Source organism: Rhinoraja longicauda, chromosome 20 (assembly GCF_053455715.1).
Source record: "Rhinoraja longicauda isolate Sanriku21f chromosome 20, sRhiLon1.1, whole genome shotgun sequence".
Lineage (NCBI taxonomy): Eukaryota > Metazoa > Chordata > Chondrichthyes > Rajiformes > Arhynchobatidae > Rhinoraja > Rhinoraja longicauda.
The window spans coordinates 21029626-21044192 of NC_135972.1; the positions used below are offsets into that span (position 1 = coordinate 21029626).

The following is a 14567-nucleotide window of genomic DNA, read 5'->3' on the forward strand; positions in this document are numbered from 1 at the left end:
TCTATTTTTGTTTCAGACTCTATCTACTCCATGCTAGCTGGTGTCCAAACCCCCTGTTCTTGCCTTGCAACCCTGCTAATTATTTTCTTTCTCTTTCTCTTTCTCTCTCTCCCTCTCTCCCTTCTGACTTTCTTTCCACCATTCAGCACAGACATAGTGGGCCGAAGGGCCTGTACCTGTACTGTATTGCTCCCTGTTCTACACCAAGGGAAGGATAGTGGGATTGGTCTAAATGGTTATTTTTGATTAGCGTTGACACAGAGGACCAAGGGGCCTTGTGTGGCCTTCCTATCCCACCCACAGGCCCAGCTCTCCCAGTGAGAGAAGGCCACCCAGCCCGGCCCCTGCTCACCCCGTGGATTGGGAACCGGGGAGAGGGGTGGAGTGAGACGGCGACGGTGAGAGGAACATGGGGGATCATACCTGCCGCGCCCTCAAGGTCGGCTGCGGGAGGCGCCCCCTCCCCTGGGGAACGAGGGCTGAAGGGGGCCAGGCGAGGAGAGGGACGACAGTTCGCAGGGCGACTGGAATGGAGGCGATGGCTGCAACAGGCCCACGTGGCCATCTGCACCTGGGACTGTAAAATGGCACCAAAATTGTGACTCTTACACATGGACTCAGTGGGCTGTTCTGTGGAGACTGTATTGACCCAGGGATAGACAATAGACAATAGGTGCAGGAGGAGGCCATTCGGCCCTTCGAGCCAGCACCGCCATTCAATGTGATCATGGCTGGTCATTCTCAATCAGTACCCCGTTCCTGCTTTCTCCCCATACCCCCTGACTCCGCTATCCTTAAGAGCTCTATCCAGCTCTCTCTTGAATGCATTCAGAGAATTGGCCTCCACTGCCTTCTGAGGCAGAGAATTCCACAGATTCACAACTCTCTGGCTGAAAAAGTTTTTCCTCATCTCAGTTCTAAATGGCCTACCCCTTATTCTTAAACTGTGGCCCCTTGTTCTGGACTCCCCCAACATTGGGAACATGTTTCCTGCCTCTAACGTGTCCAACCCCTTAATAATTTTATACGTTTCGATAAGATCTCCTCTCATCCTTCTAAATTCCAGTGCATACAAGCCGAGTCGATCCAGTCTTTCAACATATGAAAGTACCGCCATTCCGGGAATTAACCTAGTAAACCTACGCTGCACGCCCTCAATAGCAAGAATATCCTTCCTCAAATTTGGAGACCAAAACTGCACACAGTACTCCAGGTGCGGTCTCACTAGGGCCCTGTACAACTGCAGAATGGTGCTTATGTATCGGGATAGTCTTGCTGGGCTGTAGGCAAAAAAATGTATTTCACTGTAGCCGGTACACATGACAATAAAGAAACCATTGAACCTGTAGTCAGTGCATAAAGACGTACAGGTTCATAGGTTAATTGGCTTGGTATAATTAAAAATTGTCCCTAGTGCGTAGCATGGTGTTAGTGTGCAGTGATCACTGGTCGGTGCGGACTCAGTGGGCCGAAGGGCCTGCTTCCGTGCTGTATCTCTAAACTAAACTAAGGCCGAGCGTTCGATTTGATTATGGGCAATAAGGCATCTTACGTAGGAATATCTCTCTAAATAAAAACTGCTTCATTAAATCAGCACAGAAGACGAAGCATTGCTTATGAAGCAAGATCCATCCTCGATTTTGTGGGCAATTTAATTTGTCCACGCTCTTTGTTATCTTCTCGTTTACAATTAGGAGAGCATGTTCTAATCTAAGTGACTGTTAGCAAAATGTCCCACTGCTGCTCTGCAGTCTGTAGGCTGCTACAGGCGAGATTATTGCCAGGGGCAGGTTGTGATGAGGCATTGCAAAGGGTCCTTCGTTAGTTTATTATTGCCTGCTGCATTCTGCAAATAAACCCCCAATTAATAAAACGTTGCAGACGAGGAAAACTTATAATTAGCCCCAATCTGTACCATTCCAGAGCAGGAGGCGGCTCAGGGTCGTTAATAGAGATGAAGGCGTCGCAGTCACAGAGTGGTTCCAGAGCAGAGGGAGGCCATTCAGCCCATCATGTCCATACCTGCTCAATGTGAGCAGTCCATAAGACATTGGAGCAGACTTAGGACATTGAGCCCATCTAGTCTGTTCTGCTTTTTGATCACGACATATCTATTTTCCCCTCTCAATCCCATTCTCCTGCCTTTTCCACATAACCTATGATACCCTTCCTAATCAAGAACCTATCATAGATAGGCACAAAATGCTGGAGTAACTCAGCGGGTCACGCAACATCTCTGGAGATCATGGATTGGTGACATTTTGGGCGGGGACCCTTCTTCGGACGTGCACTTTGGTGGGTTACGTAGCTGCAGTAAATTCTCCCATGTGTATGGGTGAGTTGTAGAATACTGGGGGTGGGGGGGGATGATGGGAGTGCTGGGTTTCATGTAGGATTAGTGTAAATGGAAGCATCGTGGTAGGTACGGATTCAATAGGCAGAAGGGCCTTTTTCCACACAGGATGACTGACTGACTGCCTGGAACTGGTTTTGTACATTTGCTCTGTGCCTTTGCCAAATTGTGAATATAATGTTCTCTCTACTGCAGAATGTTTCTCAGGCTTGAAGTCACAGTACAGTAAATAATTACACCTCCACAAACCTGCACTGGGAACTGACACTAACACGCAATGTTGGCACATTTCTCTTTTATGTAACAACAACATCTTTCTCAATATTCTTTCCCTGGGCTTGTGGTAAGCTTTAAAAAAAATCAGAAATCAAAATATTATCTGTTCTTTAAAAAAAAAATATTTTGAATGTTTTAAATTTAAAAAATGCTTTATTCTTTTAAACATTTATTTTTTAATTCTTGGAATCGTGCTTCCTTGGTTTCTTTCAAATGCTCGACAGAAACATTTATTAAAAATTGGGCGCATTTCTAAATATTCTTGCTTTGGGCTTGTGATAAACTTGAAAAAAAAAAATAAATGAAAATATTAGTAGTTCTTTTTCGGAGGGCCTGTTTTCATGCTGTATCGCTAAACTAAACTAAAATAAACTATAGATAGAGCAGAGGACGATGGAAATGTCGTCATTTCTTCGATTCGGGTAACGAGGAACAGTGAAAAGCTTTGTTTTGCATGCTATCCAAACATATCAGACACACCGTACATAAATAAAATCAGGCCAAACTCAAGGGCAAGAGGGAGAACAGAGCAGAAGAAACAGAGTGCAGAATACACTTCTCAGCATTGTAGTGCATCAGACTTGGACTGTTTTTTTCTGGAACGCTGGAGGTTGCAGGGAGAAGCATATAAAGCTATGAGAAGCATAGACAGGGTAGACAGTCACAACCTTCAAGAGTCACGAGTCACCAGTCAAGAGTGTTTTATTGTCGTATCTCCCAGATAGAACAATGAAATTCTTACTTGCTGAATATGTAGACATAGTACACCTTTTGCCCAGGGTGGAAAAATCAAATACGGGCGGGCATAACTTTAAGGTGAAAGGGGCAAGGTTTAAAGGAGATGTGGCTTGGTACAATGTGCGCATCAGTTCCAGAGACAAAGTCCAATGTCCACAATGTGGTAGAGGTGAATCGGACAGTACCCCAGCTTGTGGAAGGTCCGCCCAGAAGCAGGATAACGGAGGGGAAGAAGCTGTTCCTGAGCTCAGCTTAAGGGGATGAACAGAATTAGAGATAGGGTATCTGGACTACTCTGTGCCTTCCCTTCCCAGAAAGGCTTAATTAAGGTCTCGGAAGAGCGGTGAACATTGTCCAGCCTCCCGGAAGTTCAGGCGAGACAGAGCCTAAAGCAGGATAATGGGAATTTGTGACACAGTCTGCAAAAATCATTTGTGGCCAACAATATTACAAGAGACAGCCGCTACATCAGCGCTGAGCATAATGATGTTCCCCAGTAATATTCCCAGCCAGAGACAGGACACTTCCACTGGGCTGCGTCTGATTGTCAAAGGCAAGGAATCAGTAGTGGGGCATGATTTTTTTTCAGATGCGCCATAGAAATCATTTTATCGGGAAGCGTCGCAGCACGGTTTGGGAACAGTTCCATCCAAGGCCGCAAGAAATTGCAGAGAATTGTGGGACACAGACCATCACACAAACCAACCTCCCTACCTTTGACTCCATGTACACTTGGCACTGCCTCGGCAAGGCCACCAGCATAATCAATTATGAATCGCACCCCGGCCACTCCCTCTTCTCGCCACTCCCATTAGGCAAGAGGTACAGACGTGTGAACCTCAGGAAGGGCGGTCCATAAGGGTAAAGATCGTGACGTCATCTGCTGCCGGCCCTGTTTTGTTCAGGCATTCTCTATCTTTCAGTCTGAAGAAGGATTCCAACCCGAAACGTCGCCTGTTCCTTTTCTCCAAAGATGCTGCCTGACCCGCTGAGTTTCTCCAGCATTTTTGTGTCTATCTTCGATATAAACCAGCATCTGCAGTTCCTTCCTACAGAGAATATACGGGATTGTAGGGAGAGTGCAGGGGGAGTGGGACAATTTGGAGAGTCTCGGGCCAGAGGGTGCAACCTCAAAATAAAAGGACGTACCTTCGGAATGGAGATGAGGAGGAATTTCTTTAGTCAGAGGGTGGTGAATCTGTGGAATTCATTGCCACAGACGGCTGTGGAGGCCAAGTCATTGGGTATTTTTAAAACGGAGCTTGACAGGTTCTTGATTAGTAAGGGCATCAAAGGTTATGGGGAGAAGGCCGGAGAATGGGGCAGGAGAGGGAAAAATAGATCAGCCATGATTGAATGGTGGAGCAGACTCGCTGGGCCAAATGGCCTAATTCTGCTCCTATGTCTTAGGGCTTATGGATGGCAAGAATGAAAAGCTGTGGGAACACAAGGGTGTGCCTGCTGCTGCGGGTGAAGCAGATATGATAGTGGCATTTACCAGTCTTTGGATAGGCGCATGGATACGCAGAGAATGGAGGGATATGGAATAGATGTAGGTAGATAAGAGTCGGTCTTGGCATCATGTTCAGCACAGACATTGGCTGAAAGACCTGATATTGTACTATATATGTTCTATATATCTATCAAGAAAGTATAGGTGAGCAGTAATGGCACACTACAGCCGAACAGTACAGCACAAGTACCTCGTGGTACTGCACAGGAACTGGCCTTCCCGCCCACAATGTCTGTGCCGAACATGATGCCAAGACCAACTCTTATATGAAATGACGCAAAATGCTGGAGAAACTCGGTGGGCCAGGCAGCATCTCTGGATGGATGATGATCCTACAAGATCATATGATGGGTATGGGCACTGTTACACCAATCCCCAGCTTTCCGACAGTCATGATCCCACGTGACCTCCACTTCCTATAATGTAATAAAAAGGAACTGCAGATGCTGGTTTCTACCAAAGTTAGACACAAAGTGCTGGCATAACTCAGCGGGCCAGACAGCATCTCTGGGGAACAAGGATAGATGACGTTTCGGGTCGGGTCTGAAGAAGGGTCCCGGTCCGAAACATCACGCATGCTTTCTCTCCAGAAATGCTGCCTGACCCGCTGAGTTAGTCCAGCACTTTGTGCCTACCTCTGCAATGGTGTATCTATCCTCCCGAGCCTCTTCACAGCATCTTACGGTCAAGTTTGGTTTAAAGGTACAGCGTGGAAACAGGCTCTTCATCCCACTGAATCCGCACCGACCAACGATCACCCTGTACATTAGTCCCACCCTACACCCTAGGGACAACTTACACAACTCAATTAACCTACAAACCCACACGTCTTTGGAGTGTGGGTGGAACCCGGACCACCCGGAGAAAACCCATGCGGTCACAGGGAGAACGCAAAAACTCCGTACGGAGAGCATGTGTAGTCAGGATCGAACCTGGGTCTCTGGCACTGTCCCACTTAGATGATTTTTTTAGGCGACTATAGGCAAGTAGGCTGTCGCCATACGGTTGCCGGGGTGTCGCCTGTATGGTCGTGAGTCGTCTCCAAAGAGTCTTAGTGTTTTTCTGGTCGTCGCTGGATTTCGAAATGTTTAAACATTTTCGGCGACTGTTGGTTTGACGCCAATGATTGTTGCTTGACGTCTCCTGACGTAGGCGCTGTCGTAGGCTGTCACCAGGTTGTCGCCAGGTGACGTACGTTGTCGCCGGTGCTGACTTCGGTGAATTCCATTGGCGACTACCTACGTCAACCGGCGACAGGTACCGGCGTTCAAACCCGAGGCCAAAATGACGTGAATTGTCTTCGGTTTAGTTTAGTTTAGAGATACAGTGCGGAAACAGGCCCTTCGGCCCACCGGGTCCGTGCCGACCAGTGATCCCCGCACATTAACACTACCCTACACCCACTAGGGACAATTTTTACCCAAACCAATTAACCTACAAACCTGAACGTCTTTGGAGTGTGGGAGGAAACCGAAGATCTCGGAGAAAACCCACGCAGATCACGGGGAGAACGTACAAACTCTGTACAGACAGCACCCATAGTCAGGATCGAACCCGAGCCTCTAGGGCTGCATTTGCTGTAAGGCAGCAACTCTACCGCTGCGCCACCGTGACTGCCCACAGTTGTCGCCGACACGGTCGTAGCTTGTCGCGGTAGACGTAGGTTGACTTCAGTTGTCGTTGGTTGTCGCCTGTGTGGTCGTAGGTTGTCGTGGGCGCCGTCGTGGGTGGACGTCCTAAGTCGTGACGATTGGGTCGCTGGTTCTCGGTAGCTTGCCGTAGCTTGATGTCGACTAGGTGGTAAGTTCTTGTAGCTTGTCGTCGGGGGGGGGGGGATCCAGTCACTGTTTTTTCGCCGATCCACTACGACTATGGCAGTCGCCTAAAAAAACGCCTAGGTGGGACAGGGCCCTAAGGCAGCAACTCTACTGCTGCGCCACCGTGCCGCCTATAAGTTGAAGGAACTCCGAGAACTCGGTTTCCACACACCACCCGCAATGTCCCCGCCACCCCTCCCTCACACACATGAATCACCACTGAAATTCTTACACTTTATTCATTCTTTTCTGCTCTTTCTCTCCTCCGTTCAAAATTGATGTGATTGGTGTGTAATTTTCTTGTTAACAATGGAGAGAGGCGTCTGTTGAATGAGTCATGGAAGATCCAAACTACTTAAGTGTGCTTGGCGTGGATTTAATTATACCAAAGCGCATTTGTCTGTGCCGACTGCAATTCGTTTTCTCTGGCTCTCTTTGTCCCTCAAAGCTCCAAGCTCCCATAATTCAATAAGCACCTTAATAACTAATATCTTAGTTTATCCACCGCCAGTCTCCTTATACAACATTTCCCAGTGGCTAGCACGAATAGGTTGGGCAGATAGGCCTCATTCACTTACGGTTTCTGTTTAGTTTAGTTTAGAGGTGCAGCATGGAAGCAGGCCCATCAGCCCACCAAGCCCATGCTAGCCAACGATCACCCATACACTTGTTCTACCCTACACACGAGAGACCATTTACAGAGGTCAATTAACCTACAATCGTTTTATTCACAAAATGCTGGAGTAACTCAGCAGGTCAGGCAGCATCTCGGGAGAGAAGGAATGGGTGACGTTTCGGGTCGAGACCCTTCTTCAGACTGATAGGGTTAGGGTTAGGGTTATTTTCTTTAACCTACAATCGTGGTTTGTACTTTGGATTTTATACTTTAGCGGTACAGCGCGGAAACAGGCCCTTCGGCCCGCCGAGTCTGCACTGACCAGCAATCACCCCGTACACTGATACTATCCAACATACTAGGGAAAATGTTACAATTTACCGAACCCAATTAACCTACAAACCTGTGCATGTTTGGAATGTAGGAGGAAGCTGGAGCACCTGGTGAAAACCCACGCAGTCACAGGGAGAACGTACAAACTCTATACAGACAGCACCTGTAGTCAGGATCGAACCTGGGTCTCTGGCGCTGTGAGGCAGCAGCTCTACCGTTGCGCCACTCTGTCGCCCTGTCATTATTTGAATTTCTAAATGCCAATATTGCCTAAAAATGAGTTCATTTATCGTCAACTGCACACCACTTACATCTCAAATCAATCCTTAAATTCCTGTTGTGTAGCAAAAAAAACTGAGGCATAGATTTACAGATTAAACTGGCCAACAGGAAGTAATGGAGGCTGATTTTTATAAAAAATAACCTGGCATCAGAATTGCCACATTCCAACTCGATCACAAAGAGCATCTGACCAACCATCACCCAACCATCCATCACCCAACCATCCATCACCCAACCATCACCCAACCATCCATCACCCAACCATCCATCACCCAACCATCCACCACCTAACCATCCATCACCCAACCATCCATCACCCAACCATCCACCACCCAACCATCCATCACCCAACCATCCATCACCCAACCATCACCCAACCATCCATCACCCAACCATCCATCACCCAACCATCACCCAACCATCCATCACCCAACCATCACCCAACCATCACCTAACCATCCATCACCCAACCATCCATCACCCAATCATCACCCAACCATCACCCAACTATCCATCACCCAACCATCACCTAACCATCCATCACCCAACTATCCATCACTCAACCATCACCCAACCATCCATCACCCAACCATCACCCAACCATCACCTAATCACCCATCACCCAACCATCCACCAACCATCACCCAACTATCCATCACCCAACCATCCACCACCTAACCATCCATCACCCAACCACCCATCACCCAACCATCCACCAACCATCCATCACCCAACCATCACCCAACCACCCATCACCCAACTATCCACCAACCATCCATCACCCAACCATCCATCACCCAACCATCCATCATCCAACCATCCATCACCCAACCATCACCTAACCATCCATCACCCAACTATCCATCACTCAACCATCACCCAACCATCCATCACCCAACCATCACCTAATCACCCATCACCCAACCATCCACCAACCATCACCCAACTATCCATCACCCAACTATCCATCACCCAACCATCACCCAACCACCCATCACCCAACCATCCACCAACCATCCATCACCCAACCATCCACCAACCATCACCCAACTATCCATCACCCAACCATCCACCACCCAACCATCACCCAACCATCCAACATCCAACCATCCATCACCCAACCATCACCTAACCATCCATCACCCAACCATCCATCACCCAACCATCCATCACCCGTTCACACTAGTTCCATGTTATCCCACTTTCTCATCCACTACCAACACACTAGGGGCAATTTACCGAGGGACGATTAACCTACAAACTCACACATCTTGGGGATGTGGGAGGGAAACCGGAGCACCCAAAGGAAACCCACGCGGTTACAGGGAGAACATGAAAACTCCACACAAAGGCAGCACCCAAGGTGAGGATGGAACCTGGGCCTCTGACGCTGCGAGACAGGGGCTCTGTCAACCGCCCGTTTAACGTGATCGAGGTGACCAGCCCAAGTTTTCAATGGGAAACTTCAGCTCCAGAAATGATCACAGGAGCAGGCTGCATTGAATTAAATCTATTTATGATTTATGATTAAAACTGAACACAGATGAATCTGATCTCAGCTTGTATCCCCCCCCATACACTGTGAAATGAAGGTATACCTATTCACTCTTTACTCTTTCGCAAAGCCACAGAAATGTTTCAATAAATTTAATGAAAATCAAAGAAGTCTCATTTACATGCAAAGTGACAACAATTCTCCTAAGTGGTATGATTTCACACCCACTTTGATACTGATGGAATATCATATGATACGTTTATCTCTGCTCCTGCCATATTTCAACCGCACACATTTTACAATCAGCACACCAGAATCAGTTTATCCCCCAACGGTCTCTGATATGCAAACTTCCCCAATTTGTGGCTCGCAGAAACAAGGTGGGCAGAATGGCCCCATTCTCTTACCATTTCTGTAACAATATGAACGTCTAAATGCCAATATCGCCGAAACGTGTCAGTTTATCATCCTGCCTGCCGTTTCTCGGCTGCACGCCCGTTACAACCAGCTCTTGAATCAAGCTTAACATTCCTATTGTGCAACCAAATTAAATTGGGAGCACAGATCCAACGGATTAACAGCTGACCGACAAGAAGTAACGGAACCTCGTTTTTGCTGAAAACACGGCATTAGATTTGCCAAATGGCACTTCTGTTGCAAAGAGACAGATCGCTGCACTATAGTCCCATCCCAATCGGATGACTCAAGCGCTTGGAGCATTACTCCAATTAAAATCCGCTTAATTGGTAAATTTGTTAGTGACCCCGGATAAAATCCTTACCTCGTTTGGCTGAGGTCTGACTGGAACCTCTCAATACATACAGCGTTTGTGCGGAGCAAAATGACACGGGTCTCCCTTGAGGCAGGCACATCAATGTAAGAGATTGTCTACTTTAATTACTGGGCAGCGATCATAGCCAGCGAGACAGGGGCTCAGAAACTGACAATAGACTCGCGCTTACAGATCTCACGGTGCACACATGTCAGCCAGTGTTTTGCTCCTTTCCCTCTCCCGTACCTCAGGCTCAGGAGAGACGACAGAACGTGGATTCATTTGAGGGCTTTCCCCGACAAACCGTATCTGCTAATTTCAGCCTAAACCGGTCCCTAATAAATGAAATGCACGCACATATTGACACACACACACACACACACACACACACACACACACACACACACACACACACACACACACACACACGCATGTACGTTCATGTTGATGCATATAAGTACTGACACACAAACACAGACACACAAACACAGACACATGCATGTGGACAGACACGTACTGATGCACAAACAGACGCGTGTACAGTTGAACAGACACATGCAAGCACCCCACAGATGCAGCATGCACTTCACCAATGGCCTGTACGTCAGCGATCATGTTAAGTTACAGCGGTAATATTAATTTTAATTTAAAGCTTTCCGGCTTAGATGCCAACTGAGAATTCCTAGCACCTTAAATATTTCAAGCAACCTCGTCAATTCTGCTCCAAATAAATTATTGAGTGGATTTCAATGGCTCGCGATGTGGCTGAATGAAATAATAATTTTGCAGGGAGAAATTAAATTTTTATCGTCATCGTAAAGATGCATTTCAGGGAAGTCATTATTCAACAGACGCAGAGCAGGATGGTGTAGGGAGAAGCAGGGCAGTCATCAGGAGGAGATCGGCGAAAATCAGCTTAACATGTGGGATAACATGTTCCCGGGCAGAATGTGTCACTCCCGGATCCCACGCACTTCTATTATCTACAGCACCATCGGTGACCGCTTGATGTGTCTGCTGTGGACACATTTAGCTCACAACATAAGGAAAGGAAAGACAGCAACCTATTATTCCACAAATCAGTAGGAGCATTGCGTGCAGCTTGGTTTAGTTTAGTTCAGAGATTCAGCGCGGAAACAGGCTCCTCAGACCACCAAGTCCACGCCGACCAGCGATCACCCTGTACACCAACACTATCCTGCACGTCGGGAACAATTCACAGAAGCCCCAATTAACCTACGAACCTTCACGTCCTTGGAGTGTGGAAGGAAAACGGAATACTTGCTATTGAGGGCGTGCAGCGTAGGTTCACTAGGTTAATCCCCGGAATGGCGGGACTGTCGTATGTTGAAAGACTGGAGCGACTAGGACTTGTATACACTGGAATTTAGAAGGATGAGAGGGGATCTTATCGAAACGTATAAGATTATTAAGGGGTTGGACACGTTAGAGGCAGGAAACATGTTCCCAATGTTGGGGGAGTCCAGAACAAGGGGCCACAGTTTAAGAATAAGGGGTAGGCCGTTTAGAACGGAGATTAGGAAAAACTTTTCCAGTCAGAGAGTTGTGAATCTGTGGAATTCTCTACCTCAGAAGGCAGTGGAGGCCAATTCTCTGAATGCATTCAAGAGAGAGCTAGATAGAGCTCTTAAGGATAGCGGAGTCAGGGGGTATGGGGAGAAGGCAGGAACGGGGTACTGATTGAGAATGATCAGCCATGATCACATTGAATGGCGGTGCTGGCTCGAAGGGCCGAATGGCCTCCTCCTGCACCTATTGTCTATTGTCTGTTGTCTATTGTCACAGGCAGCGCCCGGGGCCAGCAATAACCCCGGGGATCTGGCGCTGGGAGGCAGCAACTCCACCGCTGCACTCTTGTGACACCCCAAATTTCACAGCCCATATACGTGCGGGTTTGTAGGTTAATTGGCCTCTCTGTAAATTGCCTCAAATATGTCCAGAGTGGACGAGAAAGTGGGATAACATAGAACTGACTGGTGTGAACGGGTGATCGATGGTTGGCGTGGACTCGGTGGGCAAAGGGGGCCTGTTTCCGCGCTGCATCTCCAGATGCCAGAAACCCAGGTTCGATCCTGACAACGGGTGCTGTCCGTGTGTGTGTTTGCACGTCTGTGTTTGCACGTTCTCCCTGTGACCGCGTGGGTTTTCTCCGGGTGCTCCGGTTTCCTCCCACATTCATCCAAAGACCTGCGGGTTTTGTAGGTTAATTGGCCTCTCTAAATTGCCTCAAATATGTAGAGAGTGGACGAGGAAGTGGGATAACATAGAACTGGTGTGAACTAGTGGTCAGCGTGGACTCGGCGGGCCGAAGGGCTTGTTTCCATGCTGTGTCTCTAAACTAAACTAAACTATGTTGCAACAAAATAATTCAAGACTGGCAAAAGACTGGATTTAGAGGATATCAGAAAGAACACAAAAATCACCAGGGAGAGAGAAACCACAAATATTTCAGACCAACGACCTTTCCTGTGGTGTAGATAGCCTATATGTAAATACCACAACCTTATCCATTCAGTAGATAAATTTCATTTTCTATTGAGGGATCACTCTCTCATGAAAGGTCATCAAAATGTTAACTCAGGTTCAGACATATACTTTAGGCTTCAGAATTTAGAGATACAGCGCGGAAACAGGCCCTTCGGCCCACCAAGTCCACGCCGAACAGCTAACACTATCCTACACACAAGGGACAATTTACAATTTTACCAACGCCAATTAACCTACAAACCTGCACGTCTTTGGGGTGAGGGTGGTGACCGGAGCACCCGGAGAAAACCCACGCAGTCTGCACGGAGTTTGTACGTTCTCCCTGTGACTGCATGGGGTTCCTCCGGGTGCTCCGCCCCCCCCCCCCCCCCACATCATAAAGATGTGTAGGGTTATAGGTTAATTGGCCCTCTGTAAATTGACCCTAGTGTGTAGGATGCGAAAGTGGGATAACATAGAACGAGTGTGAATGGGTGATTGATATAATAACAAGGAATTGCAGATGCTGGTTGTACCAAAGATAGACACAAAATGCTGGAGTAACTCAACGGGTCTGAAGCAGTGTCCGGACCTGAAACGTCACCTATCCATGTTCTCCAGAGATGCTGCCTGAGACGCTGAGTTACTCCAGCACTTTGTGTCTATATGTACGAGAGATCGATGATCAGCGTGGACTCAGTGGACCAAGGGCTTGTCTCTGCACCCTATCTCTAAACTGAACAGAGAAGGTATGCGATAATAGAAACATAGAAAAACAGGTGCAGGAGTGGGCCATTCGGCCCTTTGAACCAGCACCGCCATTCAACATGATCATGCCTGATCATCTAAAATCAGTACCCCGTTCCTGATTTTTCCCCATATCCCTTGTTTACATTAGCCCTAAGAGCTAAATCTAACTCTCTCTTGAAAACATCCAGTGAATTGGCCTCCACTGCCTTCTGTGGCAGAGAATCCCACAGATTCACAACTCTCTGGGTGTTTTTTTTCTTCATCTCAGTCCTAAATGGCCTACCCCTTATTCTTAAACTGTGACCTCTGGTTCTGGACTCCCCCAACAGGGGGAACATTTTTCCTGCATCTGGCCTGTCCAATCCTTTAAGAAAATTACATGTTTCCACAAGATCCCCTCTTATCCTAAATTCCAGTGAAGTCAGTCGACCCATAAGTCAGTCCCGCCATCCCGGGAATTAACCTGGTGAACTCACCTCAATATCCTTCCTCAAATTAGGAGACCACAACTGCACACAATACTCCAGGTGCGGTCTCACCAGGGCCCTGTACAACTGCAGTAGGACGTCCTTGCTCCTGTACTCAAATCCTCTCGCAATGAAGGCCAACATGCCATTAGCTTTCTTCACTGCCTGATGGACCTACAGTCTCAGTCAATCTTCCCCATTACTTAGTCAATCATCATTATTGGGATAAAGTTGTGAATATACATCTGATCTAACCCACACCCGAGTTGTGGAAACAAAGAACTGGTTAATACCAAAGCTAGACACAAAGTGTTGGAGAACTCAGCGGGTCAGGCAGCATCTCTGGAGAAAAAAAGATAGGTGACGTTTTGGGTCAGGACCCTTCTTCAGACTGAAAGTGAGGGGTGGCAGCGGGGTGGGGATGAAGAGACGAAAGATGCGAGAGGAGACCAGGACCAATCAGGGCCAGCAACAAATGACCTCAGGCAGGGAGGTGTCCTGGTAGGTCCATTGTTGGCTAGGGAAGGTGTGATCTCTACACCATCGTCTATCTCAAGAGGGATACAATGTGGTGAACTGTGGAAATGGTTAAATGACTATGGTGGAAGAGTGGGGCAAGGGGGAAGGAGGAGGGGAAAGGGGGTGTTAGTAGAAGTTACTTGAAATTA

General features: G+C 47.6%; 1 protein-coding gene across 8 annotated transcripts in view; it reads right to left on the reverse strand.

The window, feature by feature from the left end:
• The window catches only part of LOC144603634 (synaptotagmin-A), a 230072-nt gene that overhangs the window by 82090 nt on the left and 133415 nt on the right, over positions 1 to 14567 (reverse strand). Inside the window, exon 1 of one of the 8 annotated variants that reach the window (XM_078417156.1) lies at positions 10205 to 10337. The exons of the other annotated variants lie outside the window; for them this stretch is intronic. The gene's annotated coding sequence lies outside the window, so the exon portion shown is untranslated. Of the gene's footprint in view, positions 1 to 10204; positions 10338 to 14567 lie in introns of those variants that run through there. 8 annotated transcript variants of the gene reach the window in all.